General features: G+C 44.3%; 1 long non-coding RNA gene across 1 annotated transcript in view; it reads left to right on the forward strand.

The window, feature by feature from the left end:
* LOC138809437 (uncharacterized) overlaps positions 1–4,727 on the forward strand; it is a 53,934-nt gene extending 49,207 nt beyond the window's left edge. Inside the window, exon 7 of the long non-coding RNA XR_011366844.1 lies at positions 1,900–4,727. This is a non-coding gene — a long non-coding RNA (uncharacterized lncRNA). The remainder of the gene's footprint in view (positions 1–1,899) is intronic.
* Positions 4,728–23,784: the final 19,057 nt, after the last annotated feature.

Below are 23,784 nucleotides of genomic sequence, written 5' to 3' on the forward strand. Positions count from 1 at the left end.
CCATGGCAGGGCAGGAGCCAAACGAGACACACTCCACATACACAACCAACTGTCCTCTGTCTAGTTAATGTCATGGTTATGAGGACACAATGAGTTCCCACCAGATCCCTCCTACCAGTTTAAATGTCTCCTCATGTACAAGTGCCTGTGCTTGCCTGCCTCCCCCAGTCACCCATTCATTCCTAGTGCTTCCACCCAGCACCTGCTTGAGCATATCATACACTGAATAAGACCCAGTATCTATCCAATGCTTGGGAACCCTAGAGCTGGTGTCAGTCATTTTCACTGCACTCTTGTAGAGATTCAGTCCCTGCACATGGTGTCTAGACAGAGAATAAACTGCAAACCACTTGTTCTTGCCTAGGCCTCTCTTTCCTGTAGTAGGAGCCTCCAGGAGGAGGATACCAAGTCCAAGGAGGATACCTAGGCAAGAGATTCTATCTCAAATCCATGCAAGCCAACAATGAACGACAAAGAAAAAGGAAAGGCAACATCTGAGCTCTATGTGGGGGTGAGAATTTCACAAGTGCACACACAGATGAGGTCTTCTCTATTTGGAAGCCTACCCAGGAGAGACTCCCTTGTTCAACACACCTATTGAGAGAGGTACACACATAACCTCACATGGACACACAGACAAAGATTCATCCACACAGACACGGTGGCACACGTCTGTGTTCATTCATATGGGTCCTCACATGCGCATATTGGAGCTTTGCCTGCCACAAGGTCTGTGTGCCAATGAGAGGGTGGGTGAGAGATGGGAAGCTGAAAAGAATGGGGAGTTTGTTCAGTGTCCTGTAGCTTCAGCTCTCTACTCTTCTGGAGAGTCAGAGAGTGTGGCAGCCTGGGATCCAAGAGAATTTGAGGCCAATCTCTGGGCTCATTTGGTGGCCTGATGGAGTGACCAGTGTGGGCATGGAGAGACAGTGACTTCTGCACCATGTTCACTGAGGTAGAGGTGGAAAGGGCACAAAGGGATCGGGCTACCAGAGTGGATTGGGCGCCACTCAGCTCCTAGGGCTGAGAATTTCGGCTGCCACTGGGCATGGGAAGAGGAGTTAGAGAGCAGCCTGAACGTGGAGTTTGTTGATGTGGAGAAATGTGGGGATGGGAGGCCTTTACTTTTCCAGCAACAGGGGAAGTGGACAGGCGCCTCCACCACGGGGATCCTGGCAGGGAAGGGAGAACCTTGGCATCCTTTGCCTCTAGATTCCTAGGTGTGTCCTTCCCTGTCTGCTCCTTTCCTAGGTCCACCAGTTCCCTTGCTCAAGATGTCACAGTCAGGGCTGGGAAGGTAGCTCAGTGGTACAGTGCTTGTCTTGCATGCCTGAGTCCCTGGGTTCGAATCCTCAGGACCACATAAGCAGAAAAAGCCAGAAGTGGCACTATGGCTCAATTTGTAGAGCACTAGCCTTTAGTTGAAGAGCTGAGGTACAGCACAGAGGCCAAGTTCAGGCCCCATGACTGAAAACAAAAATGTCACAGTCAGTGCCCAAGACTCTGATGATGGCAACTTATGCTCACTGGCATGGTTCGTACATGCAGGGCCAAGGAGGTCTATGCATTCAGCCTGACTGGGAGCCATGGTGGGGGCTTTTTCATGGGAAACAGAGGCCGGGGTTTCCTGCTCTAAAACCACCCAACAGAAGCCCTTGAGGCAACCCTCCAATGTGGTTTCCACCTCCATCACCAGGACCATGTTACTGGTCCTGCCAACCATGGCGCTGATCCTGCCATCTATCCTGATGACACAGTCCCTGACTCCTCCTGCCTGCTCTGAGGAAGTGACCACTGTGTGAGGGCTGCAGGTAGAATCCAGGCCTATGACATTGATTTGATATATCTGTGCTTATTATTTTATACCATTATAGACTTAACCATTTTTAATTTCCAAAGGCTAATATACCAGTGACAATTGTCCACCTCTTAGGATGGTGGGGAAGAACTAATGGAACCAGAAGTATGGCACCATCAATTCAGCTCCACCATGGTATGGACTTTCTTTGTACACAACTCCAAATCTCACTCCCACGATTGGTCGCGGCATACTCATCCTCTTTCTCCAACATGTTCAATGGTAAGAATGCAAGCAAACAGCCAAGAACATCCAACTGTGATGTGGTGCTGGTGGTACCCACCGCTTCTTCTCCTACTGCTCCAAGCAGCAGCACCTCTGCACCACCTCTGCCAGCACCAGGCAGGGCAGGATGAGCTTCCTTTCTGCAGCCAGTTCCTTCTAAAGACCTGGCCCCAGAGCTTCTGCACAGATTTGACTTTTTTCTGGAAACTGTTCTTGCTGACACCTCCATTTGGTACATTCTCCAGGGATCCAGATTTGAAATGGAACCTTCAACGTCTGTTTCTTTGAAGACAGGCCCGTTCTCCTCAAGCCAGGTTAGCAGATTGTAAAAAGACAGGAGAAGCCTCACTTTAGACAGCGCATGGTGGGGAGCAGGTGGGAGGCTTGCCCACCTTCTGCAGACATGGCCTCACTGTGTACTCAGCTTCCTTGCAGCTGTGGCTCAATGTGGCGGCTCATTGACCTCCAGATGTCCCTCACACCACAGGCCATCGGCATTCTTAGTGCTCTTCTCATCACATTCTCATGACTCTCTCAACCTAAACATGCCAGAAAATACCAACAATTGGGCCCAAAGCAGACAGGGTCCTCTGTTTCCCTTCTGTTTCCCACTGAAGCTCCCATCAGAGCTCCTGAAAACCTACAAAGTATGTAAAACGCCACTTCTCCAAATTGTGACCCCTTTCTCTGGGTTGTTTCTCTTCCGATAGCAGGGAAGAGCTACGATGTCTGCCTGTGCAACAGTGAGGACATTTTCCTGGGTAAATTCTGTCCTAAAGGAAGGGTCTGGTTCATTCATAACCTGAGTATGTATGGCAACTGATGCTACCCAGTCCACTGGAGCCAGGCCTGGGCTCACTTTGGGGGTTCCTGTTTGACATCACTCATGAATATTTACAAATGCAACTACTCACCAACCAGGGCACTGGCAATTCACTCTTCTCTTTGCAGGAAGCCACATCCACACCTGTGTCAGCATGTCAGCACATGCTTTGTAGGCATGGCCAAGGTGGCAATTTTGGAGCAAGTCCTGAAGAACCAGACAGGGCCCGTGCCTCCTTCCACAGCATCCTGAGGACCTGAATACAGGTGTTTTTGTCACTACTTCTAAATTGGATATCTGCATGAGTTGGTCTTGAACAAACTGAATACATACTTTGACAAAATTTAAACACAGCCAATAAATTAGTAGGGACTATGGTATGTGAGGACTGTGAGAAGATGCAGACAGTACCATGTGTGGTCTATACTTGTTTCTGTGTGCTTCCCGCATGGCTGGGGAGAATGCACACAGTGTGAGGACCGCAGAAAGGCAACTGGAGTGAGGACTGAAAATCCCTGGATCAGTTACTAGTTGAACAGGAAATGTTGCCTTGGTCCTTTGCTTGTGGACTTAGCTGGGGAGGTGCTGGGAACTTAGCAGTTGGGACCTAGTGCAATAGATCACTGGTTAAGTGTCTGTCCTGCCCCTTCCTGTACTGTGCAGCCTGCTTTGGCTGCATGAGAGAAGCAGCCTCTGCCATTGCTCACTGCTGATGAGATGATGTCTGACTTACCACAAGCCTCTCACAACCAAGCCTGGACTGAAGAGGCCGGAAGCAAGCCAAAACACTCCTTTCCTCCTTGAAACAGTTTCTTTCAGTCACTTGTTGTAGACAAGGAAAGTCTAACAACATCCTTGCGAAGTTTCTTGACTTCTGTGCCTCAGTTGCCCCTTCAAGGAGTCAGTATACAGACTGAGTCAGAAAACACTTGTAAAAGGCTGACCAATCCGGAGCAGGGTAATATATAAGGATTCCACTTCTGAGCATTTACCCAAATGATCACAAACAAAACCATACTAAGGCTACCAGCACAAATGTGTTTATCGCAGCATTATTCACCATAGCTGAGATATGGAACCAACCCAGATGTCCCTCAGTAGATGAATTGATCAAGAAAATGTGATATATATATATATATATGTATATACATATACACATATTTAAAATGGAATTCTATGCTTCCATCAGAAAGAATGACAGTAACCATTAGTTAGGAAATGAAAAGACTTGGATAAATCATATTCACTGAAGCAAGCCAGACCCAAAGAAATATAGGCCCCATTGTTTTCCTCATATGCAATACTTAATATACATCTAGCATTATTTTGTCAGATGAGCAGAAAAGCTCAACAGCTACATACATGTGACCATAGAAGATGATGCTAGGTGAAATGAACCCCAAGATATGGACCCAAGAGGTCGGTCTTTATTGTAGTTTTTAATGCGCTATATGATTATTTGGTTTCATTTGTATGTTCTTCCCCCTATGGTATATCCCGTTTGTCACTCTACTTGATTTTGGTACCCTGAATCTTTTTTTTTTCACCTGTACCCTGAATCTTCTATATACATTTGTATAATTTGGTGAGGGGAAGGGAAATAACAAAACGCTGAAACAAGGACACAGGATGACCCATTGGAACAATGATACTCATAGGACAGTATATTGGAAATGAAATTTACAACTTTCCCTCTGGGGAGGACTGAGGGAGGTGGGGATGGCAAGGGATAGTGGGAGAACAAGGGCAGGGGTAACAATGCTCGACAAGAAATGTACTCATTGCCTTACTCATATAACTGTAACCCCTCTGTACAGCATCTTCATAATAAAATAAATAAAATAAAATATAAAAAAGAATTGACAAGGCCAGGCCATGCTACTCATGAGACATTGCCTCCTACTGCATTTGTATAGCAGGGATTGGAGGGATGACCCCTGCTTTTCCAGGCAATTCGTGTGTGTGTGTGTGAGTGTGTGTGTGTGTGCATGCGCGCGTGCGTGTGCGCGTGTGCACGCGTGCGTGCGTGTGTGTGTGTGTGTGTGTGTGTGTGAGAGAGAGAGAGAGAGAGAGATGGGGCTTGAACTCTGGGAGTGGGCACTATCCCTCAGCAATTCAGCTCAAGGCGAGCACTCTACCACTTGAGTCACATGCCAATTCCGGTTTTCTGAGTGTCAAGGTGTGTCCTGCCCAGGATTGGCTTTGAACCTCGATCCTCAGATCTCAGCCTCCTGGGTAGCTAGGATTACAGGTGTTAGCCACCGATGCCCAGCTTTTTCTAGGCATTTTATGGGCTACTATCATAATCAGCCTGTGTCCTCATTCACTCAACTATACTATCTGAAAGTAACTTAAGGAATTCTGTCCCAAGACAACAGTTATCAGTAGCTCTTAAGGTGTGATGATAAGGTCCAGACAGATGCCATGTTTGAGCTAAAATATCTCATTCTAGCAGAATGGGATAAGCTGCAGGGAGAGAGAGAAAATAACTGGAAACATGTGAAAGGCATTCCTCCAAGGCACCATCAGAAGCCAGGAGTGTAGTCATTGGCTATGGCAGCTAAAAGACATTGGATGTAAATAAACTTTAGGTAATATAAACAGTCTGATCTATCTCAGAATGTTTATCATGTCTTCAGATATGAGGCAGTGAAGAATGGCAACATGTTTCTCACACCTCCATTTCTTCATCAGTAAAGCTACATGAAGGGAGCTGGGAGCAGGGGTGCAGGCCCCGAGTCCCAGTTACTGGGAAGGCCGAGGTTATGAGGATCACTTGAGTCAACTACATCAGGATCCTCCTGGGAAATGCAGAGAGAGGCCAATCTCTAAATTGAGTATGCAAATAAAGAAGTATACAGTAAAGATTCTAGTACTTGACCTCCGCAACATGCTTCAATTCTATAAGCAACTATTCACTTACTGGACAATGGAGCCAACACAAGTGGAACTACTTTCTAGTCTTTGCAAGCTGTCAGCTCTGCAAAGGGACACACTGGCTGTGTCCCTTGGGGTTTTCTCTGTTGTCACCCTTGTATATAGTGGACACAGCCTGAAGTCTCCTTCTCATAGGTTTCTCATGATTTACATCTGTCCTTGGTCTCTAGGTACACAGTCATTTACATATACTGCTCCTCTTCTTGCTCTGCCAAAGTACCAGACACCAGGAAATGCTTACCCAAGAAGGATACCAGCCAGGTCAGGCGAGAGATGCCACTAAATGCAGGAAAGCCAAACTGCTCTTCTTCCATTGGCCAGCTGTGGGCAATCACAAATGCTGTGAGGACTAGGAAGAAGAGAATGCCTGACAAAGAGCAGGACCCAGGTACATGGGAGAGCGCATGGACACAGGGACTTTGCCTTTCCAGGCAGCCAAATGTAGCCTTAAATAAGAAAGCCTCTTGTATGTTTGAACTTCAATTTTGCTAGTAAAATGAGACATGCTACTGGCAATAGCACACAATTCAGCTAAACAGTATGATGAAAAGATCTAGGCTTTAAATATAGGAAGTTTACATGTACTTAGGAAGACAGCTACCCTCCCCCCCCCCCCAAGAAAAAAACGCCTCTACAATAAATGATTTAAAGTCACCCACCATCCAGGCACAGTAGAGCAAACCGTAATACAACCTACTTGGGACATAGACACTGGAGGAGTGTGGTTCAAGACCAGCAGTCTGGACAAAAGTTACTGAGGTTCTATATCAAAGTCTATATCAAAATATAAGGGCCTGTGGTCCCAGTACTCACAGGCAGGACTAGGAAGGTCACTGACTGGATCTGGCACCAGGTAAATGTTCAGGACCCTCTGACAAACAAACTAAAGCCAAAGGTGCTGAGGCATAGCTCATGTGTAGCAGGTAGAGAGTCCTGAGTTATTTGCCACTGCCACCAATAATGTTAAAGTCTTCTGGCAAGAGGAGAACAACCATGGTCTGCTAAGCTCCTGAAACCCAGATTCTTATCAACTCCATGTGAAATGGCGCACATCATGAAAATGGAAATAGAGAAAACAGCAACACTGGTCAGCTAGTTCAAGAGCATCAAGTTGGTGGGGTGCTAAATATTCCCTTCTCTCTTCACAAAACCACACTCTGAACAGTGTATGCACTAGAATTTCTGCCTGATTATGAAGCTGATTGCTCATCTTCGTCCTTTGCCCAAATCTTAAACAAAACCTAAACTTAAGACTTCATATACATTATATTAAATTTGTCAATCATTTCTTATGATTGTGACATTAACACTTAAAACAATGAGCGTGTTCTAGAGAATGACATATACAAGTTGTAGCTGGGTGCTGGCAGCTCATGTCTAGAATCAGCTACTTGGGAGACTGCAATCTGAAATCATGGTATGAAGTCCATTGGGTCAGGAAAGTCTGTGACACTCATGTTCATGAACCACAGAAAGCCAGAAATGGAGCTGTGGCACATGGTGGAGTGCTAGCCCTGTGAGGAAAAGCTAAGGGAGAGCACACAGACCCTGAGCTCAAGCCCCAGCCTTGACACACAGAAAAATTCTAAGGAAGCACACATAACAATTCATGGAGGCACTAGGACCTAAATGAAGCATCAAACTTAGAAGCAAAATCAGCTCCCTCAGGCTGCTCACCATCTCCTGAAGTCCATCTCCTCTGAACACCTTACACAACAGCTTCTACCACCTCCTGCCACAAACTGAATCTAACCTGGTCCTGACTGGTGTGTGAGCTCAATGCCTGTGAGCTTCTATTGCTTTACCTGTTCTGAGGTAAGAATTACCAAGGTTACATGGCTATTATGCGAGTTTCTGACACATATTGTTATCCTTCTTGTCATAAGTCTCCTACATCATTTTCAAACATCTGGACAATGATATTCCATTGTTTTGAAACTCATGAGGAGATAAAGCATCTTATCACCCATTGAAGTCCAGGATCCTAAAGATCTTCCTTCTCTATGAAAAGCCACTCAGATGGTCCTGATATCCATATGAGCATCCATCCAACCACAAGAGCAGGTATCTCTAACAGGGTCCTTTTCTACTGTTCTTGCTCAAAGAATGACTACCATACAATAAATGATCCAATGTACAATACATGAAATACTGTGCACCCAGCCAATGTTCCTCTAACTTCCCGGACAAGGAAAGGAGCTGAGTGTTCAATGAGTCTGCGGACTAAAACTGACCCGTGAAGAGAAGGGACCCTTTGAGCAGTTCTTTCCCCAGCACTTCTCTTTGCAGGATTGCAAATTCCTCCATCAAGAGTTCTCTGTGTTCTTCCTGTATGATTTTCCTGTCATGACAAAAATCGGGTACACAAGCCAGTTTTGAGTACTGGGTACAGGTGCACATCTTGAGAGGCTGTGTCAGCCTCAGGACAGGACAGGACACATGTCCCTTACAACTATTTCTCTTAGCAAGGTCCCAGTGTCTCACTACTGTAATCCAAGCTACTCTGTAGGCTGTGATCCTTGGACCAGCACAGAAACAAGTACTATCGTTGGCCAGGTGTCTAGGCTCTCCCCACACCTCCTCCCACGTGCCAGCTGAAGGAGACTCCAGGTGGAAGCTCAAAACAAATAAAACTCTTAAGAAAGCACGACGGTAGCCACCTGTCTCCAAAGACACCATGAAACTTCAGAAGTGTCTGAGAGCCCACAAGGGGTTAATCTGGGTTCTGGAAAGGATTCAGTTACACACACACACACACACACACACACACACACACACGGATTCAGTTACACACACACACACACACACACACACACACACACAACCTGAACAGGAAGGGGTTAGACAAACTAGAGGAAGGGAGAGAATGTGTGACTCTATTAAAACTGAAGGAACCATGATTTATCAAATGATCGTGTCTTCAGGATCACTGAGAAACATTATTTATAATTCAAATTCTCAGTTGTACAAGTAAGATGTTAACAGTTTTTGATGTGTGGTGGAATTTTCATATCAAGGTGTGATGTTTCCCTGTATGTAAAACAAACAGGCTCACAGGTGGTTTGAGTTACACAAATTATCTAGAATAAAATAGAACACAGAGCCAGGCACCAGTGGCTCACAACTATAATTCTAGCTACTCAGGAAGCTGAGATCTGAAGATCAAGGTTCAAAGTCAGCCCAGATAGTAAAGCCCAGGTAGTATAGTTATGTCCAATTAACTACTAAAAATAGTCAGAAGTGGAGCTGTGGCTCCAGTGGTAGAGTGCTAGCCTTGAGCAAAAGAAGCTCGAGATAGTGCCTTCCCCCTGAGTTCAAGCCACAGGAATGGCACAAAAAGAGAAAAGGATCACAATGCTCCTCTGTTCACAGTGTGTTCTTTTATTGCACATCTTTGGAAAAGTACCAAGCAATGACACTTGCCTGTGTGTTGGGGAAACGGGAATCATATGGGACAGGCCCCCTGGGACTCAATGTCAGGCTCCTTCACTGGAATTAGGGAGTCAGGAAGATACAGTTATTGGTGTGATGGTAGTGAAAACACAAGACTGGCTGAATCACAGCCCAATAATGTCTTGCAATACCAGAAGCTTTACAAAGGACGAGCAAGTGTCCAACGGCCCTCCAGGGCCAGTACACATGTTACTCCATACTGTAACATCATGACCTAGCTGGTCCCAACAGCTGGCCTCTGGGAGGCTGCACTCAAGAGGGCTAACCTCCAGAGCATCAGGCAAAATGTGCTAGGGAACCCATCCCTATAAGGACAAAGCCAATACTTACTGCTCCTTATCAGTCGTTCCCAGTTGACAGCAGCCACAGGCAGAAGCAGGAAAGGCAGTGCAAGCTGCAGAGATGAGATACCTCTTGGCCTCAGAAGTATTTGCAGCCTGCGGTGAGGACCCTGTAAGCCACGTAGTGCATTAGAGTCGGTTCCATCATTTTGCAAACATTTGACCTCCCTCCCTGAGATCTAGATCCTGTGTCAAACACAATGAAGATCACAAATATGGTAAACAATCTTGTTCTTGGGGTAAAAAATACTGATGGCCAGGGGGAAATCTGTGCTGTTGAAGTTTCATCATTTTCTCTCCTTGTAATTTTCCACCTTTGCTGCCTGTTCCCAATACTTCTACTACTGCATGAGATGCTGAACTCAGTATGCTAGAACAACAAGGGGCAGAGGAAGTTAAATGTAACCTCCTTAGGAAAGAAAAGAAAAAGTAGTAAGGAAATAAGGAAACAGTCTCATTCTTGGTTTTGGCATCTTTAAAAGGTATTGTTGAGTGGATGGTCTCAAAGGTCCTCCCAATATGATAACATGACTCACTAGTAATCATCAAAAAGGAAGGTAGAATACAATAAAATGCCAGGTTCACCCTTCCAATGAGAAAAGCACAAAGAATACAACAATACCATGCATCAACAAAAATATGGCATAAGCCAGATACTGGTGGCTTGTGCCTGTAATCCCAGCTACTCAGGAGGCTGATCTGAGGTAGCAGGGTTTCCCAGTGAGCCTAAGCAGGTTAGTTCATGAGTCTTTCATGACTAATTAACCATCAAAAAGCCAGAAGTGGAGGTATGGCTTGAGTGACAGAACACAAACCTTGAGTGTAAAAGCCAAGAGAGAGTTTAAGGTCCCAAGTTCAAGGCCCAGTATCAGAATACACATGCACACAAAAACACATGGAATGACCAAGATCACATACACAATGCTAAATGAAGTGTAAAATAGCATAACCTGTGTGGAGAACAATTCACTTACTAGAATAAAGTTGAACAAATTCAACAGGGCCTTTATTCAGAGTCCAGGATAACCCGTTTGGGTTAAATACATAAAAATATGAATTACAGGATGCTTCTTTCAGTGGAATTAAAAACAATTTCCATGTCTAGCAGTGTATAAGGGAAGTACAATGCACTTGGGTGCTCTAACAGCTTAGTCTTCTTTGCGTTGCTAAAATAAATATTTGAGGTGAATTAGCTTATACAGAAGAAAGGTATTATTTCAGTTTAGTTTTAGAGGTTCCAGTTCAGGGTCATTTGGCCCTTTGCTTTCAGGTCTGTGGCAAGGAATACCACCATAGTGGGAGTATACACAAAATAGCCAAGGAGAGAAAAAGACAAGGGCCCAAGATCCCAGGATCCACTTCAAGAGCAAGCTGCTCCCCACACCCCACCATTGACCTACCTTCCCTTCCATCAGGCTCTTCCTCCTGAAGGTTCCACTTCTCTTTCCTAGTGCCTCTGACTTGTCATTGGCCTTTCACACATGAGCCTTATATGACATTCCAGATACAAACTCTAGTATCCAATTCACAGCAGTTAAAAGGATAAATAGTACTTGTATAGCTCCTCGTTATGTTTTTGCAAAGAACAGATAAAATAAGATGTTGATCAATATATAGATCATTCCTGAGAATTAGAAAAGAAAGCAAAGAAGAGAAAAGAAAAACAAAAGGGAAAAAAAAAAGACTTTAAAAACCAAGTAATTCGGCTGGGAAGGTGGCTCAGTGGTAGAGCGCTTACCTTGCATGCATGAGGCCCTGGGTTCGATTCCTCAGCACCACATAAGCAAAAAGAAAAAAGCCAGAAGTGGTGCTGTGGCTCAAGTGGTAGAGCGCTAGCCTTGAGCTGAAGAGCTGAGGGACAGCGCCTAGGCCCAGAGTTCAGGCCCCACAACCGGACCCAAAAAAAGAAAACCAAATAATTTTCTGACCCAGTAAAGGACATAGAGTTCAGCAGAATCTTGGCAGAAAGCCCCTCCAGGAAGCTCACACACAATAGGGTCTTGCAAATAACAAATAAAGTTCCCTAAAGCCTACTGGATACTATTGATGATTTCTATTAAAACTTACTTATTAGTAACACAAATTGTTTTAAAAGCTATCATTACTGGAAAGCTACTTTTCATGCTGATTTACAGGCATTATTTCATGGACTCTTCTTAGTGACTTTCTATGACAAGCATCTCACTTATATATTACTGCATGAAAACAATCCTAAAACCCAGTAGTTTCAAACAATAACAATAGTTTTAGTCCTCTTATAAAAGGGCCAGGGTTGGTCTGTGTTCAAGCAGAGTCAACTAAACCCAGGCTTTCTGGATGATCCACTTGCAAGACCGTCATTCACATGGTCAGGATTGGTCCCAGGCATTTACCAAGAGCTCAGCCAGGTCTAAGGGCCACAGGGCTCAATGATTCCCACATGGGTGTGGGCTTCCTCACAGCATGGCGGCTGGATTCCAAGAGCAATACATGTCTAGGTGCTTAGCATTTTGATCATAGAGCTTTGCTAGGAATATAATAATCGATTTCACTACAGTCTGTCTGTCAGTCAAGGCTGTCACAACATAATCCTGGAGACCAAAGAGAAGACACATCAACCCTACCACAAGGTGAGAGGAGTAAAAAGGGAGCAGTGTGGGAAATGTGTGTCCAGAGATCCATGCATGGCTATCTTTGGAAAATTCAATATGCTACAGGGTCCTTGGTATCATCTCCATTTGGAAAATGGAGAAACTGTGTCCTACACAGACTCAGACACAGTTTTCTAGGCACACAGCTCACAAGGCAGAGTCCTTGCCAGCAACTATCCAGCTTTCTAGTTCTTCTAACATTTCTCCTGTAATAATCTGGCCTGGATCTCCTCTCCTTTCCTTTTCTGGGAAGGGTCTATGTCATGACTAACAGAAAAATGAAGGTAAACTTCCCATTATGGGAGATTTTGCTAAATGAGATACATGTCCTTTCTCCTCAACTAAAGTCTGAACTGCTTGGAAGACAGGAAGCAGCTCAGTAATACCTTGTATCCACTTGAAATTTGATCTGGTTCCATGGGTACAACAGGAGTTCAATGAACTCCTGTTTGAGATGCACAGATTTATTTCCAGCCTGTGTCTCTGACTCCCCCTACGCTATGAATAAAAGGCACAGGGAGAGGGGCTGGAGGCCTGTTTATACCTCCTACTCTACCTCCTCATCCCTCAACTCACATATAGCCCCTCATGTTATATTCCTTGAATGAATTAAGGAATGTATGCATGCATGAATGAATGACAGATGGATCTAAGTGGGATAGTGTTCCAGATTTATCATCACTTTCTTGATCCAAACAAGCAAAATCTAGCATAAGAGATAGACAATGCCTTCTCATTGAGACCTCCAAGCCTAAGACAAGGCAACCTGATGTTTTGGTGGAAAATTAAACCCAGTGGGCCTCATGTTGGAAAGAAGCAGATAAAGATGCATCACACAGAGGATGGCAGTGCAAAGAGTTTTTAGCTGAAAGAGAGAAAGGATGTAAGCTTTGTTGTTTTCATTTTATGCTGGTACTGGGACTTGAACACAGGATCTGTACACTGTCTCTTAGCTTATTCACTCAAGACTGGTGCTTTACTACGTGAGCCACATCCGATTTCTAGCATTTTGGTGGTTAATTGAAAATAAATGTATCATGTACTTTCTTGACCTGGCTGTCTTTGAACCATGATCTTCATAGCATTATAGAGGTGAAACACTGGCAGCCAGATACAAAGCTGCAATCTTTAAGCCTCTTCATCTTCTCTGACATTTTCTAACACTCTCCTTACTTGGATCCTGGGGTTAAGTGCAGAAGACACAAGGATAAGAGGAGGAGGAAGCAGTCAGTGTTCCCTGATGCCTCCTCTACTCCATGCTGTCTGCTGAGTAGAAGCTTGGGCGTTTACTCCTACTTAGACAGTTTCATAATGAAATGAAATGGGGCTGGGGGAAGGCAGCTGCAACTGGAAGTAGGGACAAGAAGTAGCTGAGATGCAGCAACCAATTCCATTTCACCAAGATTCTACATTGGAAATCCCACAGTTATCCTGAACTGTTAATGGAGTAACTCAGAGGTTCATTCTCCTTTACCACACATCTCTGTAAATAAATGAAACCCTCTGGCTTCTACTTACCATGCCAATCTAAACCTGGTTTCTCCCAGGTTTTTCCCATCTACCACACTTTCTTGGTTTGAAAAGAAATCACTGCAGGAAGGTACACACATTTTCGCTTCCCAGAATGAGTGGCACAATGAATTGTAACCGTGGAGCGATCGTGGAGAAAATTTTCTATTTTTTGCTTTGCCTTCTAGAGTTCCTTCAGCAAAAATTAATTTTGCTGAGTCTTGACCCTTAAGGGTCTTAGAGGGAGGTCATAAACTGACCTCAATTGAAATGCTGAATTGAAATCTCTTTGTGCAACTACTGAATAAGATATGTGTGTATGTATGTGGATTTATAAAACATTTACTAAATGGCATGCTGTGAAAATGAAGAAATAAGAGAGAGGTAATGCATTCTCTTGTCTAATTTCTCTATTGTGTTGAAAGGTATCTTTTCATAAACACAGTCTACCAAAATATTGGGTACTATTGATGACTCACATCTGTAATCCTAGCTACTCAGGAGGCTGAGGTCTGAGGATCATGATTCCTAGCCAGGCCAGGCAGAAAAGTCCGTGAGACTCTTATCCTCAATTAACCATCCAAAAGTCAGAAGTGGAGTTGTGGTCAAGTAATAGAACTCTACCAGACTTGAAAAAAAAAGTGAGAACTCCTGAGAATTTGAGTTTAGGACTGTTGAGAGAAAGATTCATATGATCAGTGAGCATAGATTTTTCCTTGTCTGGTCTGTAATAATTTGCTGTGCTTTATCAAAGGCACTCAACAAGCACCTCCACAGTCTGCACTTCTCAGCATGGTAGGGGAACAAAGTCCCTGCATGGCTGCAGCTGTGTGACTACTGAGGAGGGAGCTTGAGTTCCTCCACTGTGAGGCCCTGCCTGGGGATTCAGGCCCTGGCACCTTATCAGCTGCCTGGCAACACCTCAGTCATGAGGTAAAGAAGGATATGTTAAGATGGTAACAGAGCTGGGAAATTCCTACCACCCACTGATGTCCCAGGCTCAAACAGCAAGGCAGGCCTCAGTGTCTGTGATGACATGTGAGAGGCCAGGTGCCTGCAGGTACCATGGAAAGCCAGCACTCTCTCCACTCTATAAGCACACCACCCTGCTGTGCCCTGAGTGCCTTTGCTCCTTTATGTGCTTACTACCTGGTACTTTCCAGCCCTTACAGCATGTTTCTTCTTCCATTAAAAAAAATCAGCACCCATTCTATGGTCACAGCTTCATACTTGTGTTTATTGTTGCATTTTTCTGTGCTGTTAAAAAATATTTTCTTGTTTTGATTGTTTTTAACAAGGTCTTGCAGTATAGCTCAGGCAGTATTCAAGGTCTCAATCGACCTGCCTCTGTTTCCTAAGGGCTAGGATTACAAGTATGCCACTTCCCCCTACTTACTGCATCCAGAGACCACATAGAGTACCTGACCTGAAACAACCAAGTTTGTACAGGTACACAGGTATCATCCACACCTAGGACTCATTCGTTCACCACCAAATGATGGATGATTGATGAATATTGGATTGGTTAAGTGATGCGCAACTATGTACATAATTTGTGCTCCAGAGAGAAGATTCTTTTCTAATTACAGTCCACTTCACCGTTTTCCACTACCATCCACCTCTGTCCATAACACAACTTCTAGAATCGAAGGCACGACTCAAGGGGTAGAGTAACAGCCATGAACAAGAACGCTAAGGGACAGCATCCAGAGTCTGAATTTAAGCCCCAATACTGCCACAACATCAAAATCTGAAGAGAAAATTACAATAATGGGGAAGAGAGAAGTACTGAGTATTTATAAGCAGCACTTCCAAGTCAGGGAAGTGTTAGAAGATAAGAGTGCTGTGACTGTGCTATGCGAGGTGTGAATAATTTCCAGGGCTTTAATTTACTGTCGAGTTGGATTTGTTTTAATTGCTTTTTAATAAAAGGTAAAGTGTGTTGTTCCTGTTTTTATCCATATCCTAGTTGTTACAAGGAAGAAACCTCATACTGTGTGACTATACTGAGAAACAGTTCAGCAAACTTAAGATTTCCTTGTCTATTGAACTGTAGGGGTCAGTATCATTACTTTGTCATTAATAATTGCACACTGTTGGCTAGATGCAGGAAAGATCATCTGTCACCCACACATCTTCATATTATGTATTTTGCTCATCATTTATGGAACTGAGACCACAGTCTTTCAAACCACATGGCTTGTCCTTATAGGCATCTTCCCTTGCACAAAATGTTTCAGTCATTGCTCTAAAACTGAATGCAGGAAGACAATCACATTTCCATTTACTTCTCACTGGAAAACTAGGCTGTTTTCATTTCTTCCCGCACAGCTAAGCAGAGTCATCCTCTTCAAACAAAAATCCTTGTCCAGAGTGTAAGATAAAACCCTTGAAACTTTTACCAAGTTCCAGGCACTACATTATGTCCTGGAACTTTCTGCACCTTGCTCCCAGTCATCTTACCAGCACACTAGCTGGGTCCCCATCAGGCTAGGATCTGTCATCTAGACAGATCACAGGGGAAACCACATAGGCCAAGTTCACAGTCCCAACATGGACAAACTGCCTCCTAGAAAAGCCGGAGTGATTTTACCCAGCAGAGCTGTCCTGGCATGGCCAACAGCAGGACAGCAGTTTTATTAGGCTTTGAGCTAGGGACAAACACATTTTATATATGATCATCTAGGCACAGGGGTGCATTTGCCATCCAGCTTATAAAACCCTTCCCATGATTGAGCCCTTGCCATTCTCACTCCAAGTCATTTTTTTTCCCTTTTGTCACTACTTTGGTGTTATTTTCTTGCAAGCCCTGCAACCCTAGATCCATTGTCTAGCAAGACCACTGGGGGCTGTGGCAAACATAATGCTAAGTGCACTATGCCAATGGCACTTTCCATAGCCACACATTTCCCAGGCACCTTGGAATTTGCCACAACTTCAAGGAACACAAGTAGAATGTAGGCCCAGGTTGGCAATGCCCCTGAACAGCCCCATTCGCACTACCATCAATATTTTGGGGTCATTTTATTGGATAAAATTCTTAAGAGGACACTGATTGGAACAGATGAAACCAGTAATGGACTCACTCGTGTTAATAAATAAGGGAATAGATCCAAGAAGGAGCTCTTGGCCTATCCTGGCAGCCCTGACTTCAGTTAATGGCAGAAGGACAGATAGCTCATTAGAATAATGTCAAACATAACTAATTAGACAATTATGCTGTCACCAATTAGAACCTGTGGATATCTAATGTTGACTTCTGTCTAATCAGGCAGGCCCAAAATTCTCCTAACTTGTTTGTGACTCAGAGCTAACGATCATTTTTTCTTTTTCTTTTTCTTTTGTTTTTAATTGCTCTGTGGTATACTCTGCTGAATGTAATTAGTCTAAGAGGATCTTTTTTTTTCTTTTAATTGTTTGAAACAGCATTTAGCCTTACCTAGGTAACTAAGGAAAGCAATGTCTTCCAAGAATGAACCACTCTCAAGTCCTGCCAGTCTTTATGGCTCTCTTGGTATGTCCAAGTCCAAATTACCTAGCTCACTTAGCATCCTTTGTTCCTGTTTCCAACCGAGCCATCCAGTCTGCCCACTTGGCTGTGACAATCTTAGCATTCAGAGCTAGAAACTCCTAATATCAGGGCATAAGCACAAACCAAAATTCCTAGCCACGTTTTCCTTAGGCCTAAATATACTCTGCACCAGGCTTAGCTGTCTAGTGAGGAGGCAGAGTGAGAGGCTGTGTTGAACAATTTCCTTCAAACAGTTTAAAATCCAGAGTGTCTGCAAAGGTGCACAGATGTTCTGATCTCTGACAACAGCCAGAATTTGTTGCCAACACATCAACAGAGAAAAACAGACACAAAATACCAGATCTACGTGACTCTTTTTCTGCCTGACCTAGCACCAACTTTCTGATCTCCCAGGACACACACAGTTGGCGATTATCAGCAAGAATGGCTCAATGTCACTAGTACCCTTCAGAAACCTCTGTACTCCAGCCAACAACCTTATCAAAATATCATGGTTCATTTGGGTCACCCGCCAGATATGATAAATCTTTCCCTGTGAGGATTCTTTCCACATATCAAAGCAGAGAACACTTGAGCCTGGAGAGTCTCCACCAGAATCAAGACTTCTGAACTCTAGGCTGACCTCAATTCACCACCTGGCTTCTTCGGGATTTGAATCTGAAGACAATAAATGAAGAAGCATCAAAGGTAGGAGGAGAAAGTTTAAGTCTTTCTGAAAACTGGGCACTGTGATGGATCTTTCAGAACATTGTCCCAACAGGCAGTGTTAAAAAAGGCCAGACATCACAAAATCCTGCAGGAGAGAGCTAGCCAGAGGATTAAGTCACTTTCATTGTCCAAAACTGGCCTAGTGCTTAGAGTTTGCAAATATACTATGGGGTTTAACTACAAGGAGCAGGACCAGAAGTGATGGGTGGGTGGATCAGTCCTGAGTCCAGGAAGCCAATCTACTCTCCCAAAATACAGAGAAGGGGTGCCTCTGTCCCCATCCAAGTGGTAACCTTTAAAAAATGTAGTTAACAACCCTAGTGCATTGTACAACTAAGATATGTGTGACCTTGTCAGACTGGTAAGCTCTGATGCTTAGGACATCTGACCAAATAGATGAAAGCCAGGCACAGCCAGAGTAGAGCAGCCCACCTTGATGCCAGCATCAGATGCATCCTCAGCCCCACCCTGAATCACCACACAAGCAAAACAGGATTTACTGATTGTTGATGACACTCAAGTAACATGGCTGCCTTATTCATCAACGTCTTATTCAGCCCTGAAAGAACCTTATTTCTAAATCTCCACAGGGAATTTATCCAACAGGCTGGATATTATCCGCTTAATTCATCAGGTTGGTTTTTAATTTTACATGTGCTTTGCTTTGGCCTCGGGGGTATAGCAAAAGTCAGAACACATGTGTGGCATCAATGGGGAAGCTCATGTGGTTTTCCTGCTTCTTCTGGAGGATTTGTCTCTCGGCAAGAACAGACAACACTTTTAGGGAGTCTGTTTTGTCAGGAAGCAGTTGCTTTTCACTGGCTTGCCACATTCCTGTGGCTGTTCTAATAGTTGAACAGGTGCATAAGCAAAAGAGGCAAGTGACAGACACCTTCCTACTCAGGAGAGGGTCTTAGAACATGTTCAGTAATTGTCAAGTAGTGTGTTCTGTACTGCAAGGTGTCCCATTGAAAGAACTTACCAAATCCAAGGATGCTTTGGAGTTCCTTTGTGGGCTGGCTATAAACACTTGGAAACTTGTACACTTTTCTACTTATAATTAATAGGAAAGGGAGTCTACAGGTGTGTGTTGAATGTTCCTATCTGGCAGAGGAAGAATGGGAGATTTTCAAGCACTACCTACTTTAAAGTCTCAATCCTATGACACTAAAAAAGGATCCAGGTTTGGCTCTTCCTGACTCCAGGCTTTCTGCCCCACACAGATGTTTTTCCCCATGACAGGCCATTTCCTAAGAATATGCAAGAGGAAAACCCTCAGCACTTCCCTTCAGTAACATATGTCATGATTTCTTATGCCATTCCCTTAAGACGGACACCAGTGGTTCATGCCAGTAATCCCGCCACTCAGGATGCTGAGATAAGAGGATCACCGTTCAAAGCCAGGCTGAGCAAAAAAGTTCATGAGACTCTTACCTCCAGTTAGCCAGCAAAAGAACAGAAATGGAGCTGTAGCTCAAGTGGTAGAGCACCAGTCTTGAGTGAAAAAAACTAAGCAAGAGCAGGAGACCCGGTGTTCAAACCGGTAATGGCGCGCGCACACACACACACACAAACACACACACACATAAACACACACACACGCACACACACACACACACACACACACACGACATTCCTCTTACAAGCTATGGCAAACTGCACATATGACTAATCTATGTCATACCTTACCTGTAAAGGCTCACCTTCCCCTCTCAAACTAAAGAAACTCACAGCTATCAATTCATTTCTCAAGCCTCTCTTCTTAATCTTCCTATGTATTTCATTGTAGCTCTTTCCTCAGATATAAAGGTCTGCCATTGCTACAGTCCATAAACCCATGTAGAGGGGAATCATTCTTTCCTGGAAGTGCCCTCCTTGGGATTTACCCCAAGAATCCTGCAAATGAAGCTGAAAGATAGGGTCAGATTGCCTTCCCTTCCTCTTCCTAAAGGTATGAGAGCCTGTACCTGAGAGGGGCTTGGGATTTACCCCAAGAATCCTGCAAATGAAGCTGAAAGATAGGGTCAGATTGCCTTCCCTTCCTCTTCCTAAAGGTATGAGAGCCTGTACCTGAGAGGGGCTGCATTCATAATCAGTGAAACTCCCTCTCTTATGTTTCTCATGCCTGTCCCCCAGCCTCCTCAGAAGCATTGGGAGATGACAGTCTGAGAGCTCTGCAAGGTGGTGATCTAGGATCCTTGGGGGACACCCCTGGAGCAGGGAGTTCCCAGGGACAACGTAGACTAAGGCCCCTTGAGGCGAGACAGAGCACACTGTCAAAGGCCAGCCCTGGGGACCGTGCTGGACCAGCAGCTTCCATGTACCAGCTCCTCTGGGGATAAAAAAGATTGAGGGTGGGCTATCATTGCTTTGTTGGCTTTCTCTACCTTTCCAGCTAGCATTGAGCATCTGGGAAGCTCAAAACCACTTGTACAAGGGGCTCAAAGCCTCTTGCATCATTTTATTTTTTTTTGCCAGTCCTGGGGCTTGAACTCAGAGCCTGGGCACTGTCTCTATACTTCTTTTGCTCAAGGCTAGTACTCTATCACTTGAGCCACAGTGCCATTCCCAGTATTTTCTGTTTATGTGGTACTGAGGAATTGAACCCAAGGCTTAATACATACTAGGCAAGCACTCTACCACTAAGCCACATTCCCAGCCCTCTTCCATGGTTTTAGTACTAACCATTTTTCTTATGCCTGCATCCTCCCCTGCCAAGTTGCTATTCATGCATCTTTTTACTAGTCCTTGGTCATTTATGGACAGAAATACACTAGATAGACTGGAAAACTGCACACATTGCCCAAGCCCCTCTCATTCAGCCCCTGAAACACTAACTGGTTTGTATGAGAACAAATGACAACCCTCCAAGAATAGGTTGATACAAGCAATTGGGGTAAAGCATTGACAATTTGGGTATTTTAGTAATAGGGCCAACAGTCTAGATATCTGCCAGAGAGTTGATGGGATTTACAAACCTGGGCCTACAACACTGCTTAGCAAAGCTGAGAAATGTACAGAGATCATTTTCAAGCACAAGTCTCATATACAATCTCTCTTCTAATGGGTGTCTGAGGTAAAGGCTATTTCTATGAGACAAAAAGAACCACTTCCATCTGGAGACCTCTCAGGACATTTGGCCTTCAAGTTCCTAAAGCATAATGCATCCTAAAAGTAGTGATTATTGTTGCTCATTGATCTTAATCGTATTCTATTATTCACTTGCTTTTGGTTACAGAACAGGAACCATTTTGGAATCTTCAACAGCTTGTTCATTTACCTAAAAAATACTGATTAAAGCCATATTGGTCCTACCCACCGCTAGAAATGAGGAAAATAAAGATGAAAGGTGAAGTTAAGCCCAATCTCTCCAGGATGCCCAGAGAAAGCACACATTTCCCACCTCCCCAGACTTGCTTTCTTTGTCAATTCAGCCTGCTCTAGCAGCTTACTGAAGCCTACATGGCTGAAACAACAGAGAATTCTTTCTCTCTACTCCTGAGTCTGGAAGTTGGAGATGGAGGTGTAGTGTGCTTGGAAGGTTGAAGACTGACAACAGCCTATATGAAGTTATGAGGGACCAGGACGAGAGTTCTTGTGTCCTCTCCATATGCACTGTGCAGAGTAAACTCATCACAACTTCATTTTCCACCAGTGAACACCAAGAACGGAGGGAACGTCACTTCCTTCCTGCATTCTAACAGAGATGCATCAGTTAGGAGAACTGGGTACTGGCGATGCACACCTGTAATCCTAACCACTCAGGAGGCTGAGATCTGAGACTCATGGTTCAAAGTCAGACCAGGCAAGAAAGCCTATGAGACTCTTATCTCAAATTAATAACTAAAAAGGTGGAAGTGAAACTGTAGCTCAAGAGGTAAAGTACTAGTGTTGAACAAAAAACCCAAAGACAGTACTCAACCCCACAACCAGCAGCCAAAAAAAATAAAAAGAGGAGGAAAAGGGAAGTGTAAATAAAAATGAATCCATTGCAATAACTATGTGAAATTATTCATGTGTCTTTCTGGGTTTGGGGATTTGTGGCAGTACTGGGACTTGAACTCAGCACCTCACACTCTGCTGCAGAGCTTTTCCATTCAAGGCTGGCATTTTATCACTTGAGTCACAGATCTACTTCTGGCAGTTTCTTGGTTAACAGGATAAGGGTCATGAACTTTCCTTACCAGGATTGCTTGGAACTAAGATCCTCAGATCTCAGCCCTCTAAGTAGCTAGGATTACAGACAGGAGCTACAGTGAGTGCCTGTCCCAAAGCCTTTCTAATCTTCTAACAAAAGCACCTCCCTATTGAAGCACAATCCAGAGAACTGCAGGCCATCTTTCCATTCAACTCTGCCTCTGTTGGGATTCCTCACCTTCCATGAGTTCACACTCTCTGAACTATGAACTTTTCTTAAATGAAATAGGAGTACTAATAGTTAAAAGGCTGCAGTGAGAATTAAATGAGATAGGCTAACTCCATCACTGAGCACCCTTCTTTGCAGCGAATGCTCCAAATGCAACTGTCACCATCACCAACACTGAGGTTTCAAGCTATGTCCTATCCAGCCTCTGCACCAGCTCAGGCCCCACACAGGCTCTGCAGTGCATCAGTGCTGCCCAGGCCTTTTCTTGACCCAATTATACTTCCTATATCTCTTAAAATCACTGCAACTTAGTCTCATCTGAAGCAAGAACATCAGTCCATCACAAGTCTGCTGTGCTCACTATGTTTCATCAAATATGGGTTAAAAGAAACAAACAACCATTTAAATATTCCTTAAATGCCAGCAGGTATGTCTCCCACATTTCTTCCACATTCTGCAAACTGTTCACTCAGCATCCTCATCCAAATTCCTATCCCTAAAAAGTCTGTAGCTTCCTTCTGGAAAAATCACAAGCCAACCTCTCAAACTCTCCCCTGAGCCTCCCAAGGCTGTGGAGAGAGGTTCAGAACACCAGGGGATGTCTTTGGAAATGACCTTCAAACCACTGACTGTCTAGAGTGTAACCTTGACAGCTCCCCACCCCCAGGCCTAGGTGTTAGCTCTGATGACAGCCTGGAAGGTTCTAGAACCTTAGCAAGAAGGGCTTAGTGGAAGGAAGTCAGGTCACTGGAGACTTGTCTAAGGGATGGTGGGACCCCACCCCTTCCTGTTCCTCTCTTTTTGCCTCCTGGCCACCATAAAGTAGGCAGCTTTGCTCCATCCTGTGCTTCCACCATGAGGACTTGCTTTGCCACAAGGCCCAAAGGCAAGGGACAAAGACACCAAGACCCAAATCTCTACAACCCAAATAAACCTTTCTTCCTTAGAGTTTGGCTGTCCTGGGTGTTTTGTCACAGTGACAAATGCTGACAAACAGGTATGGAGCTGACCCTATGGCTTTCCTAAGTCAGACTGACACCCAGACTGCTCCTGTCAAGAATGTTAACCTATGTACTTTGGTGGAATCAAATGGCTTGTCTCCATGGTCAACGTTTTTGCAGTTCAGTTGAGAGAAGAATAAGAACTCTCTGTAATGAGCTGTATTCACTGAGAGAGGAGAAAAAGTTTTCTTTGGTGGTGCTAGGGTTTGAACTCAGGCCTCCCATTTGCTAAACAAGTACTCAGGTTATTGAGTCACTTCAACAGTTGCTTGATGCAGTGGGTTTTGTGGGGGAGGGGGTTGGGGGGTTGCTGTTTTTTGGTTTCTATTTTTGTCAGTTGTGGAGTTGAACTGTGGGCCTGGATGTTGTCTTTGTGTTTTTCAGCTCAAGGTGAGCACTCT

The sequence above is a fragment of the Dipodomys merriami genome, unplaced genomic scaffold, assembly GCF_024711535.1.
Source record: "Dipodomys merriami isolate MVZ:Mamm:240054 unplaced genomic scaffold, mDipMer1.0.p SCAF_5, whole genome shotgun sequence".
Taxonomy (NCBI): Eukaryota; Metazoa; Chordata; class Mammalia; order Rodentia; family Heteromyidae; genus Dipodomys; species Dipodomys merriami.